This window comes from Microcaecilia unicolor, chromosome 2 (assembly GCF_901765095.1).
Source record: "Microcaecilia unicolor chromosome 2, aMicUni1.1, whole genome shotgun sequence".
Taxonomy (NCBI): domain Eukaryota; kingdom Metazoa; phylum Chordata; class Amphibia; order Gymnophiona; family Siphonopidae; genus Microcaecilia; species Microcaecilia unicolor.
Genome location: NC_044032.1, coordinates 70,088,454 through 70,107,077, shown reverse-complemented (window position 1 = coordinate 70,107,077; position 18,624 = coordinate 70,088,454). Strand labels below are relative to the sequence as shown.

The 18,624-nt window shown below is 40.5% G+C and overlaps 1 protein-coding gene across 3 annotated transcripts in view; it reads left to right on the top strand.

The window, feature by feature from the left end:
* Positions 1 to 6,722: 6,722 nt before the first annotated feature.
* PRLR (prolactin receptor) overlaps positions 6,723 to 18,624 on the top strand; it is a 291,254-nt gene continuing 279,352 nt past the window's right edge. For all 3 annotated transcript variants that reach the window (XM_030193031.1, XM_030193029.1, XM_030193030.1), the window contains exon 1: positions 6,723 to 6,926. The gene's annotated coding sequence lies outside the window, so the exon portion shown is untranslated. The remainder of the gene's footprint in view (positions 6,927 to 18,624) is intronic.

Genomic DNA, 18,624 nt, shown 5'->3' with positions numbered 1-18,624 from the left:
AACTCGCTTCTATCTTTGAGCCTGGATCTCATATAGCCATCAACAAGCTGCTTTTTTTTTTTTGGATAGCATCTTTCATAAAATATCTTTTGCTTGTCTTTCATAAATATTATTCTCAGAACATAAGTGTTGCCATACTGGGACAGACTGAAGGTCCTTCCAGCCCAGCATCCTGTTTCTAACAGTGGCCAATCTAGGTTACAAGTACCTGGCAAAATCCCAAAACAGTACAATACATTCTATGCTGCTTATCCTAGAATTAAGCAGTGGATTTTCCCCAAGTCTATCTTGATAATGGCTTATGGACTTTTCTTTTAGGAAGATATCCAAACCTATTTTAAACCCCCACTAATCTTGTATTTATTTATGCATTTAACATTTCACATTTTCCAACCAAGAAATATCTTGTACAGCAAAGTATAGCTATCTAACATAATTTGTTAATTTTTCTGTTTAAACATTAAAGATGTCGATTAAGGTAGCTTAACTCAAGTCCACAACTGTTGATCCAAGATTACATATAGTAGAATAAAAAAGGAAATATTTTTAAAATAAAGATTTAGCCCTGATATACTAGGAAAACCCCCTTTAGATTTAGAGCTATTTACCCCACAGTCCATTTGCCTGCAAGAAAACAGTGAGTTGGGAAGGTTCAAAAAAGATATATTTTACATCTTGATGCCTAACTACACATTTACAGGGATATCGCAAGTAAAATGTAGCTCCTATCTGAAGGACACCTGGCTTAAATAAGTTTCTTTTGGGTTTCCCTTGTTACGTCTGGGAAAATTTGAACTTGAAAGCCCAGAAAAGGGTTTTGTCTATTTTTGAAGAATAATTTCAACAGCCAGCCTTTATCTGGTGCAAGAGTAACAATTACAAGCAATAATGAAGTTGAAGCATTCTCAGTGTCCGAGGACTCCAAAATATTCAAAAGTGGATTATCCTGAACCAAGTCTTTTGGCTGACTGAATTTTTTCTTTTTTTTTTTGGCAAGTAGTACACTTGGGAAAATGGAGATATATTATCTTCAGAAACCCCCAAGATTTCTTTAATATAACGTTTTAATATCTCTCTAGGAGATACAGAAAAAATCTTTGGAAAATTAAAAAAACGTAAGTTATTAGCTCGTGTTATGTTCCCCAATGTCTCTATCTTCCTACGGAGATCGGTAGTATCTTTAATTATAACTTCCTGTATCTTCCATTTCTTTCTCCTGTTTTTCAACTCGTCCCTATAATTGCTTAAATTCAGAATCAACTATTTCCAACGTTTTCTCTTGAGAGACAATTCATTGTTCTAATTTTTGAACTTGAGAACATAGCTTCTTACCCAGGTTTACAATTAGGACCCAAAGAGTGCCCAAGGGTTACTTCAGCTGGTTTGCTAGTCAAAAAAGAAGAAAATTGTGAGGAAGGCTTCAAGTCTAGTATCTGAGGACTTACTTCTTGCTCACTGTCTGTTGCAATCAGATCGCTCACATTAGATGAAATACCTGCTGCATCAAGCTGTGGGTCCAGAAAATCCGTTGTGTGTGTCAAGCAGGCTCCCTCCCAACTGAACTGGGTTTCCCGGCCTCACCACAAAGGACTCCATGAAACTGAAGACCTGCGGGGCGGTCGCAGCGAGGCTCCAGCCGCCGACTTCCCCTACGCTTCGGCATCACAGACACTAAGAACAACCAGGAGAGGCTCAGCGTGTATCAGGTGCGTGTCACCATCTTGGATCCCCTAAACCCCCACTAATCTAACTGCTTTTACTACATTCTCTGGCAAAGAATTCCGGAGTTTAATCACACATTGAGTGAAGAAATATTTTCTCCGATTTGTTTTGAATTTACTACCTTGTAGCTTCATTGTGTGCCCCCAAATCCTAGTATTTTTGGAAATAGTAAACAAGCAATTCACGTCTACCAGTTCCACTCCATTCATAGACCTCTATCATATCTCTCGTCAGCTGCCTTTTCTCCACACTGCAGAGCCCTAACCGCTTTAGCCTTTCCTCATAGGGAAGTCATCCCATTCCCTTTATCATTTTCATCACCCTTCTCTGTACCTTTTCTAATTTTACTTTATCTTTTTTGAGATGCGGTGACCAGAATTGCACACAATATTTGAGGTGCGGTTGCACCATAGAGCGATACAAAGGCATTATAATTTCCTCATTTTAGTTTTCCATTTCTTTCCTAATAATACCTAGCATTCAATTTGCTTTCTTAGCCACCACCACACACTGAGCAGAAGGTTTCAACATATCATTTACTATGACATCTAGAACCCTTTCCTGGTCGGTGATTCCTAACGTGGAAACTTGCATCATGTAACTATAATTCAGGTTCCTCTTTCCCACATGCATCACTTTGCACTTGCTCACATTAAACATCATCTGCCATTTGGATGCTCAGTCTCCCAGTCTCGTAAGGTCCTCGTGTCAGAACAGTGTGCTTTAAGCCTGTAAATTGTATTGAATATTTCTTGGTGTATTTCTCTAGTTTGGCCAGTAGGTGGTGCATGTTATATTTTAAGCTGTTACAAAGAGCTGACCTTTCTCTCTTTTAGCACACAGATAAAGGAAATGCCTATAGAGATGTAACCAGGTTTTTTTTTAACTTATTGACTGGACTTTGGCCCAGGAGCTTTTTAAATTTGGATTGTACTGGGTTTTCCCCCGTTTCAGCCCGGGAGAAGAGAGAGAGAGAGAAAGCTCTTTGCTGAAGCCCTGTAAAACAGTTATATTTGATATGTCCTGATCTCCCCAGGTACTTTCTAGAAAGTAAGCAAATGTTTAGTTAGTTATAATTGATCCATATCATTTTCTGTTCAGTGTTCAATATTTTTATGAGAATAAACAAAATTGTTTTGTTCACTCTGCTTGTCAGGACTGATAAAGAATCCTGGTGGTTTGTGTGTTGGGTCTGTGACTGCTTTCTAGGAACTGTGGGACCACCGGAATTGTGGCTCCAGTAATCCATAAATCATTGGGGATAATTTGAGAGTGAGAGACTCGCCCAGAGGCGGTTGGCACCCAGTTGATGGGAGGAGGGTGCTAGTGTAGAGAACAAGCAGCAGGTGCAGGCAGACCTGAGCTGTGCTGAGGATAGACCCTCTAAGTGGCCATGGGGTAACCCCAGGCGGATGGCTAGGCGTTTCATGACACACTTGTTCTTTTTTGTGGCAGCGTGGTGGGATTGTCAGACTCAGTGCATGGAGACATTTCTAACACTATGCTGTCCAGCAATCTATTACGTTTTGTGCAGCAAGGTTTTTTGGTGTGCAGTGCTGAAACTTTCTCCTGCTACTCAACCAGGGGCATAGCCAGACACCCAATTTTGGGTGGGCCTGGGCCCAAGATGGGTGGGCAGAAGAACCATGCCCCATCCCACAGGTGATCTGGTCTCCACTTCTCTCACCTGCATGCCATATGGTCTCTCAAACACACCCCCCCCTCCCCTGCATACCTTTTAAATAGCAGATTTTCATTGGCAACATGCAGCTACTAATACACACTGCTCATGTTGGCCCCATAGCCTTCCCTCTGATGCAACTTCCTGTTTCTGCATAGGCAGGAATACATCAGAGGAAAGGCTGTGGTGCTGGTGTGAGCAGAATGCATCAGTCGCTGCTCACTGCAGGTGAAGATCTGCTATTTACAAGGTATACAGGAGGGACAGTTGTTGGGAGTTTTTGGATGGTGGGACTTTGGGATCCCTGCCAGCCACATCATAGATGTGCTGCTACTAGGTGGGCCTGAGCCTAAAGTGGGTGGGCCTGGGCCCACCCGGGCCCACCCTTGGCTACGCCACTGTACTCAACGTTTTTGAGCAGGTGATATGAAATGTGTGCAGTTGCTAATGAGTGTATATGAGCAGATTCTTTTCTTGTCAAATAGGCCTGTGTTTCAATATTTTTTTCTCTTTACTCCTAAAGACTGTTTTGCACTTACATTTAGGGGCCCTTTTACAAAGCGGGGGTAGAGCTACTGCCGCTTTGTAATGCGCCAATCCAGCACTACCACCGGCTCACAGCGGGAGCTGGTGGTAGTGCTATCCCCAGTGTGTGCCATTTCCGGCATTACTCAGCAGTAATCAGTGCTGCCCGGTTACTGCCAGGTTAGCACGGGAGTTCCTCCCACCTCCTAAATAGGTGGCGGTAAGCAGTGGCGTAGCAAGGACAGGGCGGTCCGCCCCGGGTGTCAACGGGTGGGGGGTGCTCTGCTGGCGAGTCCCTACCAGCTGCATCCACCCGATAGCTGTGTGGTGTGTCGCCTCGCGTCTGCGCTGCTGTAAGAGAAGAAAATCGCCTCGTCGGCTCTTCCCTCACTCTGTTCCCACCCTTGAGGAAATAGGACGTTTTCATCAGAGGGTGGGAAACAGTGAGGGAAGGGCCGATGAGGCGATTTTCTTCTTTTACAGCAGTGCAGAGTTGTTCAAAGCGCTGGGTGGACGGAGCTGGTAGACAGGTGGGGACTGGGTCGGGGGGTGCCGTGTTGCCGTGTCATGCCGGGGGGGAGGGGTGCCGTGTTGCCCTGCAGCCGGGGGGGGGGGGGGTGCGTGCAGCAGCGATCCACTTCGGGTGGCAGTGAACCATAGAACGCCACTGGCGGTAAGGGCTCCCCACAGAAATAGCCACGCAGTAAGTGTTTACTTAACGCACAGCCATTTCATTTTTTTGGCTTTTTACCCGCTGCAGTAATAGGGGCTTCATCAAGTGGCAAATTATGTGCCAATGCTACCGCAGGGCCCTTTTCACCACAGCTTGGTAAAAGGGGCCCTTAGTTTTGTGGGAGGATTGTTTTTCATTTTACCCTGGAGATTGTTTTTTTTTTTTTTTTTTGCTCCATGTTAAAATATATTACTCTATTATTGACGGTTTTATGTGAATTTGCATTTCGTTCAGAAAAGAAAATTCAGTAGAAACGGGCACAATACATTTTTCAAAATCTGAACCTCAGGTTATGGCAGTTCTAGTACTGTAAAATGGCATACAAAAGCCCCTGGTTTTATTCCCAGATCGGGTCTTCTGCAGCTTGGGTCAGCTCAGGCTTGGCATGCTGAGAAATTCCACTTCCAGCCATCAGCATTACCAGCTTTGTAAAAGAAGCATAACCTTTTAATAATTACTGTTATTATTCTCTGTCTATATTATTGAAAGCCTTCTGAGGGCCGGTTCATATATCAGTGTATGATTTATCTGGCAACATCTTGGCATAGGAGAAGGGCAGAAAACGTAAAAAAAAAAACCACATCAGAAAATCTGAAAGGCAGTTCACTGTAAACACGTCAAGCAGATATCAGCTGTTCCCCACAATAAAAATAACACACAGTTGAATAAAACACGTTTCTTCTTACATAGAGCTGGTTTGCAAGGATTGGTTCTTCTATATTTCTTTGGCTGCCACAAGTGAGACAGTTTCAGTGACAGACCCTAAATGGGTGAGGTTGCTAGCGCCATCCCTTGTCATTCAGGGACAATAGAGGATTGGGTGACTTCTCTAGGGCCAAAGAGCCATTGTGGGATTTGAACCTGAGACCTCTGGTTCCCAGCCCCAGGCCTGCTGCTTTAACCATTAGGCCAACTAGTCCAGATTGATCCAGATCTGGGCTGAGCTCAATGCATGCAGGGACTTGCAGCCTTGCTTTTCTTAGGGAATCCAATGAGAAAATCAGAACCACAGGTTCCTGCATGCAATGGAGTGAGGCCAGGACTGGATCAACCCTATCAGGTGAATCTCAATCTGCAGCCCCTCAATACCTCTCTACCCTTATCTCCCCGTAAGCTCCTACCCGAAACCTCCGCTCACAGGACAGATCCCTCCTCTCTGTCCCCTTCTCCACCATCGCCAACTCCAGGCTCTACCCTTTCTGCCTTGCCTCTCCCTATGCTTGGAACAAACTTCCTGAGCCCATACGCCAAGCCCCCTCCCTGCCCATCTTCAAATCCTTGCTCAAAGCCCACCTCTTCAATGTTGCCTTCAGAACCTAACCACCATACCTCTATTCAGGATATCTAGACTGCCCCAACTTGACATTTCGTCCTTTAGATTGTAAGCTCCTTTGAGCAGGGACTGTCCTTCTTTGTTAAACTGTACAGCGCTGCGTAACCCTAGTAGCGCTTTAGAAATGTTAAGTAGTAGTAGTAGTTGGAAGCCCTAATTACTCCTCTGCTGAAAAAAAAACCTTTATCAAATTATCCCCACAAAGTATTCAGTCCTGACTTAATTTTATTTAGACTTGGTAGCAAAGGAGTAGGAGGTCTGAGTCAGATTTGCCACTTCTCCCCCCTTCTTTCCCCCCCCCCCCCCCCCCCCCCCCCCCCCCCCCCCCCCCCCCCCCCCCCACCCAGTTAGGAGCATTGTACACTTACTACCCTCTTCTGCTTCCAAAAGATGCACGTACACTGTATTGGTTTCCTAAAACATTGGGGAAAAAAACCGCAGGAAAACCCTTCTTCAGGACATAAAATGGAGTCTTTTGCTGTGTACTCTAATGTCTAGCAGATTGCTGAAGGATGTCTAATTGCTTCTTCTCTCATTGTTTCTTTTGTAACGTCTTGCACCCTGTGATAGGCTCCTAACCTTAGAAAACTTGCAGGCTCCAGACATTTTGCAGGCTGAACACAATCAATTTCGCCCTGAAGCTTGGAACATAAACGTTGCAATCCCGACTCCTCCCCCGGCAGGGAGGCTGTTCCTGTAGTTTTAACTCTCTCGCCGAGCACAGAGGCTGTGTCACTGCCAGCGAGGGGGGGGGGAAAACCTTTCACGTTCTCTTTCGTCGTCTCTCGTGTCCCTAATTTCTCTCGTTCCCTGCGGGATTAATACATCTCCGTGTCGGGGCGTGTTAGATGCGGGCTTCTCATGTGCCTGAGCGGCAGGAATCGCTCCGGACTTGTTATGGATCTCGGAAGTCCTTGCCAGAGCAGGAAAAAGTGAGTACCGTGTCAAACGTGTTCCAGAGCCATATTTACCTGCTTTTTGCAATCACAGTGTAGAGCACACGGGATAGGCGTGCAGGTTTTGTGCATTCCGCATTTTAAGCAGAAGAGCGATAGACGGAGATTCAGACTCGGACCAGAGGAGGCAAGGCTGTAAATGAGCTGCTCAGTATGTGTATTAATCCGAGCCCAAGGCTTGCTCCTTACGAGTAGTCGCTCTTATTCAACAGACCTAAAAATAGCTTCGAGAAACAGATGCTGCTGTATACAATAACCTTTGTTCGTGCGAAACCCGTGTTTGTGTACCTAAAGCAACCTGGATGTATAAGGCAAAGCAGTTCTAATCAAAATGATTTATACATCGGTAAATACAGTATGTTATGTACCACCAGTACAGCAGCGCACCCATGATGTACGGGAAATGATGAGAAACTGCGTGAATTCTGTCATAAGAAATTACAATGTGTAAATACTGAAGTATGTACGGTATATTCATCGATATCAATGTATTCATATGTGTCTCTATCTTTTATGGCTCTGTTTAGAGATACAGATAGATCATGTTCCCATTTTATGCCATGTAAAATTCCTGTTGGTTCAATGGATTACTAAAATGTCAGGGGTAAAACACGAGTAAGTAGTTTTCCAGAGGTGGAGATGAGGAAGACTCAGGCACTCGTTCTGTAAAAATGCTTCAGACAAAACCTTCTTTTCGAATTGTTCAGTAATTCAAGTTTGACTATAATTGTGCTAAAGCCAAGTATAGAAACTTTTTTTTCCTGGCTATGGGAGAGAATCTTTAAATATCTGTAAAATCTGTATATCAGACCTATCTAGATAAATTTGGTAACTCCAGATTCGTATGCATTTCCCAAGGAAGGATTATTCTGCCTTGAGAGGTCAGCAAAGCCTGTACTGTAGCACTTCTCAAGCTTGGGAGCTTGTTGTGGTATTTAAATGCCTCCTGTTGACTTAAAGGCCAGATTCACTGAGCATTTTTCCTCATAGGCACAGAGCAGGAGAACAGCCTTGATGAATCAGGAGGCGCCAGTAAACAACATCATTAGTGCAATATGCTCCTTTGAATTTCAAAACTGTACAAAATTAAGTACATAGCACTAGATAGGTAAGCATCAGGGCCAACTAGTCAAATATTTGTTTTAATGCATTTGTGAAAATAAAGTCCAAATATTGTTAGTTCGTACATGGGTAGCATGTCCTAGGAGGTTTCTTAATCGACATTTTTCACCTCCCTGGCTCAATCACTTATCAATTTGTGATTCTCAGGGATCAGTGCTACAAGAGTTTGCTAACCCACAGCACCACGGTATCTTTAGCATTGAAGGTAATCGTCTCACATTGGAAGTCCTTACTCCAAGCCACCTACCAGGAATGGTGGAACTTATTGCTCCAAATTTACAAATACGAATTACACCTTGCAAATAAATCTTCTCGCTTTGCTTCATATAGGGAAAAATGGCTACCACTTGTATCTTATTTTGACACTGTACAGCGATAAGCACTAAATTAGATATATTTTATGGCCTATGCATGCTTTATACTTTGATTTGTATCCTCCAGCCCACCCCCACCCCCATTTCCCTCTTCTTTTCCTCTTTCCTACGTCTCTCTTTTCTTCACTTAATCTGAACCTAGATATAGATATGTACTTCTTAAAGGTGAGCTCCAGTATTGCCATACTTTGTAAAATGTTGGTGGTTGCTATGTTGTGAGCTCTTGCTTATATTTGTATCGAAAACCAATAAAAGAAATTAAACTAAAAAAAAAAAAAAGACTGATTTCGGATCCGAAGAAGGGTTACCTTCCAAAGCTAATCAAAAAATGTACTGTTAGTCCATTAAAAAAAGGTATCATCTTATTCTCTTTTCTATGTTTTATGTTATTTCTATTGATAACCTTGATTGATTAAGAGAACAGCAGCCCAAACCACCACTTAACTATTATCCATGAACAGTTGCAAAAATTAATAAAATTAAAAGAATCCCAATAAAAGCCTTAACTATAGCCTCTTTGGGGCTTAGTGTGTGATACTGATTTTGTCTGTGGGGAATTCATCATATTTAGTGGACCTTTTACTAAGCTGCTGTAAAAGATGGCCTCCACTGTGACAAATGCTTGGGTTTCCCCGCACACTGAGGCCACTTTTAGTGTCTGTAAAATGGCCAATTTTTCATTGCTTCAGTTGATGGCCACGTACTGATTTTCCAATTAGCACTGGCCATTAGAGCAGGGGCTCTTACCATGATCTACTTACTAGGCAGTAAGGACTCCAGTGCTAACCATGCGCTAATTGGTTGGTGCATGGCAATGTAACTGTGCTAACCGATGAGCGCTGGCCATGCCTATTCTCCGCCCCAAACACGTGCACAGATGCCAAAACTACCATGGGAAGCCTGAGCACGCCCCACGGTAGTGAATTTTCCCACACAGTAAGCACACAATGCCAGAGAATGTGGTAAGGGCAGTTAGCTTAGCGGAGTTTTAAAAAAGTTTGGCCGGCTTCCTAAAGGAAAAGTCCATAGACCGTTATTGAATGGACTTGGGGAAAATCCACTATTTCTGGGATAAGCAGTATAAATATTTTGTACTTTTTGGGGATCTTGCCAGGGCTTGATGGACCTTTTGGTCTTTCCCAGTATGGCAATACTTATGTACTTACCCTCGCTTAGAAAAAAAGACTGCCTGGTGTTTCTGCAAGAAAGTGTGTAACATATCCTACTGAAATGCAACTCATCTTACTCCTTATGGGTCTCATCTCTTGATCTATTGAGTGCAACTTTGCGTTTCTTAAATGCCTTCCAGTGGTTGGTCGGTCATTTACTCTTTCTCTTGTGAGTATTGAGGTTTTTAAATACTTTGTTAGAATTTTTGGTTTCTCTTGGTAATAAGGTATCTGGTAGGAACCATGTTAAGGCTTTTCAGACTTATCTTAATAAGGTAAGTTTTGTTTTGAGTGGCTCGTCTGTATAGTTTTCTTTTTCTAGGGCAACGCTCCAGTTTTAGCGAAGGGTGGTATAGGAGACTGTCTTGTATTTGGTCAATAACATCTGCACAAGCTGTTTGGTCTGGTTTCTGGTTTCAAATACTGATAGGGAAACAAGGTCGTCATTTTAGTCCATTTAACTGCAACATCAAATGATGCTAAGGGATGGAGGGATTCCTCACCTTCAGTCTAAAGTACACAAAGAAAACTCTGCTGCTTGGGGGTTATATAAATATGATGATTTTTAAAATAATGGTATATTATCTTTTTTAAACAATTACAGTTCAATCTCAAAGAGCTGTTTAATCAATTATCAAGATTTTGTATTAGGTTAAATGTAGCTTCTGGAAATTGTCATAGGGTTATAAAGCCTTTTTTTTTTTAACTTCATGGTCAGTAGTACAAATCCATGTTAGATGAATAGCAGGTCTCAGTGTTGTTTCTGTGGGGCAGGCAACAACATTAATTTTTGGCACTAACTGGCAGTATGACTGGTAAAAAACAGCAGATAAACCAAAGGTATCACAAACATGGCAGAATTTCCCTCTCACCCACCAAGCTGGTCCCTCCAGAGCAGGGTTGAGGAACATTGGCAGAGCAGTACGTTGCATAGGCTGAATGGACCATGCGGGTCTTTATCTGCTGGCATTTACTGTTTTACTGTGAAAAGTTGTACTGCTGAGGCTTATGTTGTACCTGTTCTGTTCAAAAATGTAGAGTTGGCACCTTTTGTATGCATTAAATTCACTCACAAAAAAACCCCTTTCAATAATTAGTTTTAAAAATCTATATTCTTGTCAGACTATATAGAGTCAAGAATGACATATTATTTCACTGTTCATCCATAGAATGTGGTAAAGGCGGTTAGCTTAGCTGGGTTTAAAAAAGGTTTGGATGGCTTCCTAAAGGAAAAGTCCATAGACCATTATTAAAATGACTTGGGGAAAATCCACTGCTTATTTCTGAGATAAGCAGCATAAAATGTATTGAACTTTTTTGGGATCTTGCCAGGTATTTGTGACCTGGATTGGCCACTGTTGGAAACAGGATGCTAGGCTTGAAGGACTTTTAGTCTTTCCCAGTGTGACAACACTTGCATACTGCACTCAGTTACAAAGCTTATTAAAGGTTGATATATACAGAGAGAAACTGCTAGAATAAGAGTAGTGTAGTTATGTTACACGATTCTTATATTCCGCAATTACCATTACTAGTTCTATGCGGATCACATGGCAAGATCACAGGATCAGTTTCTCAGAATTAACAGTAATATATAATTACATAATTTGTGTTATCATTGAAAATGTTTTACAAATAAATGAGTCTTATGAAATATAAGATAATTTGATATATGATGGATTGATAAAGGCAATGAATTCCAAACATATGCAACCTGGTAATATATAGAAGAATTAAACATATTTAGACTCTGGCCTGTTTAAATGATGGAAAGTGAAATAACAATTGATTATGAGTCTTGCTACCATTGCTAGTGGAAAGAAGGAATATCCAGTCCACTAAATATAATGGTGCTTCACCAGATAAAATCCAAAATTCTAGAGTACACAGTTTGAATTGAACTCTAGCATTAATAGACAACCAGTGTAATTTCTTAAGCAATGGGGAAACAGAGTCTGAACAATATCAATCTGGCAACTGTGTTCTGCACAAGTTGTAAACGACCAATTAATGATTTAGAACAGCTTATGTAAATAACATCACAATAATCTAATCTGGACAAAACCAAAGACTATACCAACAGTCTAAATTTTTCAGGCTGAAAGTATTTTTGTATCGATCTAAGTTTTTTTAACATATAGAAAGTCTTACTAATCAAAGATTTAACTTGGTTAGATAATGTCCTTACAACAATCCACATCTACTCCCAAGATTCTCAAGCATGAATCTAGTGCAAAAACAATAGTACCAATTGAAAAATGTTGACATAATTCAATGGAGTCTGATTGACCCAACCACAAAAAATTGGTTTTCTTGGAATTTAGTTTTAAACGATTATTCAGAATCCAATTTTCAATGGTATGCACACATGAAGTAATATTGTGTAGCACATGGAAAAAGACCTGAGTGTAAGACACGTAGATTTGAAATAATAAAATGAGATAATTAACTATATTTTAAGTATTACCTGAATTGGTTATTACTCTATTTACCATTAACGTTCTCTTTGCTTCATGTACAATTTATCATTCATAATAGATTTTCTAAATGTTAATCATCCATTGCTATCTCAGTATGTTTATGATATTGTCTTGTAAAATTGGTTTCTTACAACAAATTACTTTCTTATGTGTTATCCTATACTGTTTATTGTAAGCCACATTGAACTCAAACTTGTTTGGGATAATGTGGGATATAAATGCCACAAATAAATAACCCAGAGGTGCTGTTTTGTATTAGACATTTTGGGTCTTAAAGTTTATCTCGGAGAAATCTTTGTACTATTTGCATCTTTATATGTTGTTCTGAAAAATAAAATGCAAATAGTACAAAGCCAGCTGCATTGGCTGCCAATCAAAGAATGTATTACTTTCAAAATCTGCACCCTGGTCCATAGAATCATCTACGGCCAAGTCCCAGGATACATGACAGAACTTATAGACCTACCAATCAGAAACAGATCATCTCGAACATGCCTAAATCTCCACTATCCAAACTGCAAAGGACTTAAATACAAAGCAACCTATGCATCCAGCTTCTCCTATAAAAGCACACAACTATGGAACGCATTGCCAAAAGCTGTGAAAACAACCTACAACCATCTAAACTTCAGGAAATCATTCAGAACCAACCTGTTCAAAAAGGCATACCCAACCGACCCAACATAAATACCTACACTCTGCAACACAGCATAACCAAAGCTTGTAATGGACACTAATTAGATTGTAAGCTCTGTCGAGCAGGGACTGTCTGTTCATGTTCAAGTGTACAGCGCTGCGTACGTCTAGTAGCGCTATAGAAATGATAAGTAGTAGTAGTAGTACTATATAAACTTTCCTCTCCTTGATCCCCATTGTAACTGAAACACATGTACCTTATTCAACCACAATACCACCTGTATTTGTTTCTTTACCGGACTTGGCGAACGCCTTCACGGTACTATGTAAGCCACATTGAGCATGCAAATAGGTGGGAAAATGTGGGATATAAATGTAACAAATAAATAAATATACATTATGGGAGTAACCACAGATAGCAGCACACAGTAATGCAGGCAAATAAAGAATTAATGAGGTGGAAGAGGAGCTGCTGCAAAATCATTTAATACCCAAAGCAAAAGTAGGAAGGACAGTTAACCTAGGAGTTGAAAAGTACTAAAACTATAGAACACTTCTAAAAACATTTTTTCTACTATAGCAAACCAGGGGGAGAGAAGACATCAAAACAAATATACAACAAAGGCATAGGGTCTCTTATAGCATCTTAAGGTACAAACCTAGAGATCCGTGCCCAAATCCAAGTGGATTCTATAACAATGCGTTTAGCTTAACAAGCTAATGAGCGCTGATAACTTAATAAGTACTAATTAGCACTGATTAGAATTTACATGCACAACTCGCTAAGCGTATTATGCAACACTGGGTTATTAAATGGGTCACAAACCACTCTATAACAGAACAGACACTCAGAAAATCAATGAAATATATATGCAAAACATTTATTATGGCTACTACAACAAACAACTGCATATTTACTTTCAAATTTGCACAGGCTGGACATTATTGTATTAAGGCACAGGGTGACTCAGACACGCGCCAAAAAGGCGCCATTTTTAAAGAGAAATGTAAAAAGGTAATGATGTCACAAACATATGAAAAGTCAGCAGAGATGATGAAACATACAGACATTAGTACAATACAAAAAACAAAAACAAAAATCACCCGGCTCAGTCTCTTGGCGGCCCTATGCTAATGCATTCCTATGGGCGTCTCTAACGTTTAGCACTCACGCTAAAAATGTGAGCGCGCCTTAGCAAAAGATGCCTTAAGAATCTTGTTCTACCATTGCACAAATAAAGGGTCACACTCTACTCACCCTGCTTGTGCAAGCTAAAGAGCCCTAACCTGTTTAGCCTTCCTTTGTAAGAGAAATGTACCATCCTCTATCATTTTTGTTATCCTTCTCTGAACTTTCTTGCAGTATAGCCTTCTTTTTTTTTTTTTTTTTAATGTGACAACCAGAACTGCACAGATACTGTGCTTTGGTACTTTGGGTTGCTTGGGATATATTTGTTTGGCTTGTTTGATTTCTTTTATTGTGTGATGTGTGAGAGTTTGCTCTTTTTCTATGTCTAGAGAATGTACACTACTGTGTCCTGTTCTAGCAGTAATGGCAGTATAGTAAAATGAAATAAACTGTAAACTACTTGAGGTATGTTTCACCATGGACCCGTACAGAGACGTAATGACATTCTTGGTTTTGTTCTCTGTTCCTTTTGAATAAATCCTAGCATTCGGTTGTTTTTTTTGTGGTAGCCGTGGGAATGCTGGGCTGAACATTTCAATGTATTGTCACAGTGACTCTGAAATCTTTATCTTGGGTGATGAAACCCTAATTCAGCACATTGCGTTATTTATCTGTGGTTTCCTTATTTTTCTTTATGTAGGCTCACCAGATCCTTCTACAATTGCTCACAACCCTCTGCTGCTTTAATGACTTTTTGTGTGGTCTGCACAGTTGATTACTTCACTCTTTTCTCCAGATCATTTATGAATATGGCAAACAGTAAAGATCCCAGAACAGACCCTTGACACTCTTTACTACTGAGCTTTTGGAAAACTGACCATATAGTCCTTTTTTCTGTTTGTATGCCACTGGGATGTAGAAGGAGCCAGCATTTTTAGTAGACTAATCCCCCAGACATCTCAGGAGAGCAATGGGGCACCCTAGAGGACACTTTTGTACACGCCATGAAAATGCTCCCAGGTGCACATCTCACCTTTGCTCCCTTTATCTTGTCACTTGAACCCTCTAAAACCCACCCAAAACACACTGTCCCCCACTGTACACCACTACGATAGCCCTACTCTAATATTCTATGAAGAAAGCATGTCCTTTTCTTTATAGGAATAGGCTGCAAACAGTCACTTTCCTAGTGCTTAAATCTAGCCTCCCCTCCTTATAAAATTCCTCTTAGTGGGGAAATTAGCATGTGCTAACTGCTATTATTTTTTGAGTATCTGGATTTCAAAATGAGGCTGAACCATATTTTTCATTTTGAGCAAAAAGCCTACGAGTCAATTGACTTTCACTGTTTTAAAATGGTGCATATTTTGCCTGAGGGTTAAGCGTCCTGAACTTTATGAAAAGGAAAAATGCCACAAAATATATCGGCAAGCAGTAATTTATGTGAAGGTCATCAGCGAATCTTTATCCAGTTCTTACATTTAGCAGCTTTAGGCAACTGTTTCGTAGGGCTTTGTGCACAAGTTTTCCATTGTGTGTTTTTTCGCCCCCCCCCCCCCCCTTGTTTGTTTTTCCTTCGTTTTTGCAAGACATTTTGTCTCTGGGTAAAAGATTCACCAGTTATGGCAGGAAACTGCACTTTCTTTTGCCCTGCTTTTTCCTGGAACTTAAATCAAACCCCTCAGGCTATGTTTGTTAAATAGGAGCCTGTGCTGAATAGGAGAATCTATTGTAGAAAACACAGTTTACGTACTGAAATTGATTTCTAGCTTTATTATTTTAACATGAAAATAATTTAGAAAAGAGAATCCAAACAAATGTTCCCTATGAATAATCAAGACAGGGAGGGAATAGGGACCAACAGAAAATGGAGCTCCAACAGCAGTCAGTAAAAAGCAGTTTAATATGGTTCCCTATTTATTTATTTATTTATTTGTAGCATTTGTATCCCACATTTGCCCACCAATTTGCAGGTTCAATGTGTCTTACATATGCTGTAATGGCGGTTGCCATTTCCGGGTAACAGAATTACAAATGGTGTTGCGTTAAGGTGCATACATACATGGTAACATAGATGGAACATAACATACATGGAACAGTTCATGGTATATATATATACCATGTGCATACATACATGGTAGAGAAGAATACATTATGGTATTGCATGAAGGTTCCTGAGTGATGATTGGATTATAACATACAGTGTGTCATCGACTATGGAGAGACCATGTTCGACATAAGGATAGAAGTGATAGTGCTTGTTCACTAATAGCAAAGAGGTTAATCAGTCACGTGATAAGATTTTGGTTGTGTCTAGGTCGTATATAGACTTATTATTTAGTATTTAAGATGGATGTTTGTGGTATGCCTTCTTGAACAGATCTGTTTTCAGTAGCCTTCGGAAGATAGTTAGATCTGTTATTCATTAGTCCAGTGGTTCCCAAATCTGGTCCTGGAGGCACCCCAGCCAGTCATGTTTTCAGGATACCCAAAATGAATATTCATGAGAGAGATCTGCATGCACTATCTCCACTGCATGCAAATTTCTCTCATGAATATTCACTGTGGGTATCCTGAAAACATGACTGGCTGGGGTGCCTCCAGGACCAGGTTTGGGAACCACTATATTAGTCCCATTATGCTAGATGTTGTGTAGTAAAAGTAAAATGACAATAACCTCAACCAATGGGCAGGTGCTTTCAGAGATGACAGCAAGAGCTTAACAAGAGTACTTACAGCATTCCAAACCATCCAAGTCTTTATGACAACAATGTGAAGCACTGGACAGGCTCCAGGCAGATGCTACAGCAGTCAAAATGAACCTACCCTGGTCAAATTTCAAAAAAACTGCTTCAGTGGTCAGCAGGCTAGTATTTCCACTCTCCTTCAAGGGTCAAACCAGTAGGGTTTTCATCCTCCTCCTGCCAATCAAATTACTGTTATGGCTTCCTTCTCAAGATTGTTCACTCCCAAAAACATCTTTAAAGAGCCATCATTCTGACTTCATTCATTCATTCAAAATATCTTTATTGTTACATAAGAACAAGCATTGTCTACTTGGACAGACTGAAGGTCCATCAAATCCAGTATCCTGTTTCCAACAGTGGGCAATCCAGGTTACAAGTATCTGGCAAAATCCTAAAAGAGTAAAGCTAACTGCTAACAAAATGTGCCCAAACGGAAAAAGCACAGATATTATGTACTGAATTGTATTTTCAGTTTTCCCTGGGGATGGGGGTATGTTCATATTTGTTTATGTAAAGAGAAGGCATATTTGTAGGAAAAGTATTTGAAATAACTGGCGAGAGTGTCAGTGATGAGAAATCATAGGTGAGAACAGTGGCGTGTAGTATATTAGAATGTAGAAAATGCGTGTATGTCATTTTGGTGTATTTCTTCTCATTCATGATTTTGCATGAGTTTTTGTGTCTTCTGAATGTAATTTTAAATTGCATTAAAAAGAAAATTAAAAAAAAAAAGGAATACAGAAAATTTGGAACATTTTAGTAAAGTAGTTGAAAATTATTATTTTTTTTTTAGTTTAAAAAATTGTGAAAACATAGATCTAACATGAACAGTTTTGATTCTGTTTGTTTTATGAAAATAGATAACTTGCAGAAATTGGGTACAACCAATGGGCTCTTTTTACAAAGTGGTGCTACCGATTAGCGTGCACGGAATGCGAAGAAGAAGCCCATTTATTTATTTATTACATTTGTACCCCGCGCTTTCCCACACATAGCAGGTTCAATGCGGCTTACATAGTAAATAGAATAACAAAGTCTTGTAAGGAGAAATATTACAAGCTATAGTAAACATAGTAATAATAAGGTCTTAAGAACATGTGAATTTAACATGGAAAGGTGAACAAAGATAGGATGAGCAAAAGGAAAAAGAGACTGGGGGGGGGGTATGGTGTAGGGAAGATGAAGAAAAGAAGACTGGGGGATGAGCATGAAGGAGGTTGGGAGACATGGTCTAAGATTTAATCATCGTCAAAAACAGAAGTTGTGCAGGTGGGCTTATAAGGTTAATTCTGGTCATTATGGTAAGCTTGCTTGAAGAGATGGGTCTTCAACATTTTTCTAAAGGGTAGATAGTTGTTAATTGTTCAGAGGGATCTTGGTAGAGCGTTCCAAAGCTGGCTGCCCAAAAAGGAGAAACTGGATGCATGGGAGGTCTTGTATTCAATTCCCATGGGCTTCTTCGCATTCAGTGCACACTAATCGGTAGCACCACTTTGTAAAAAGGGCCCATTGGTTGGAGTACGTGAGATATGTATTTTATTTAGAATCAAAAGACCTCTCTCTGTAATCTCAGACCAACATTTAAGAACATAAGAATAGCCATAGTGGGTCAGACCAATGGTCCATCTAGCCTAGTATCCTGTTTCCAACAGTTGCCAATCTAGGTCACAAGTACCTGGCAGAAACCCAAATAGTAGCAACATTCCCTGCTACCAATCCCAGGGCAAGCAGTGGCATAAGTACATAAGTATTGTCACACTGGGAAAGACCAAAGGTCCATCGAGCCCAGCATCCTGTTTCCAACAGTGGCCAATCCAGGTCACAAATACCCGGCAAGATCCCAAAAATGTACAAATCATTTTATACTGCTTATCCCAGAAATAGTGGATTTTCCCCAAGTCCATTTAATAACGGTCTGTGGACTTTTCCTTTAGGAAGCCATCCAAACCTTTTTTTTAAACTCCGCTAAGCTAACCGCCTTTACCACGTTCTCTGGCAACGAATTCCAGAGTTTAAC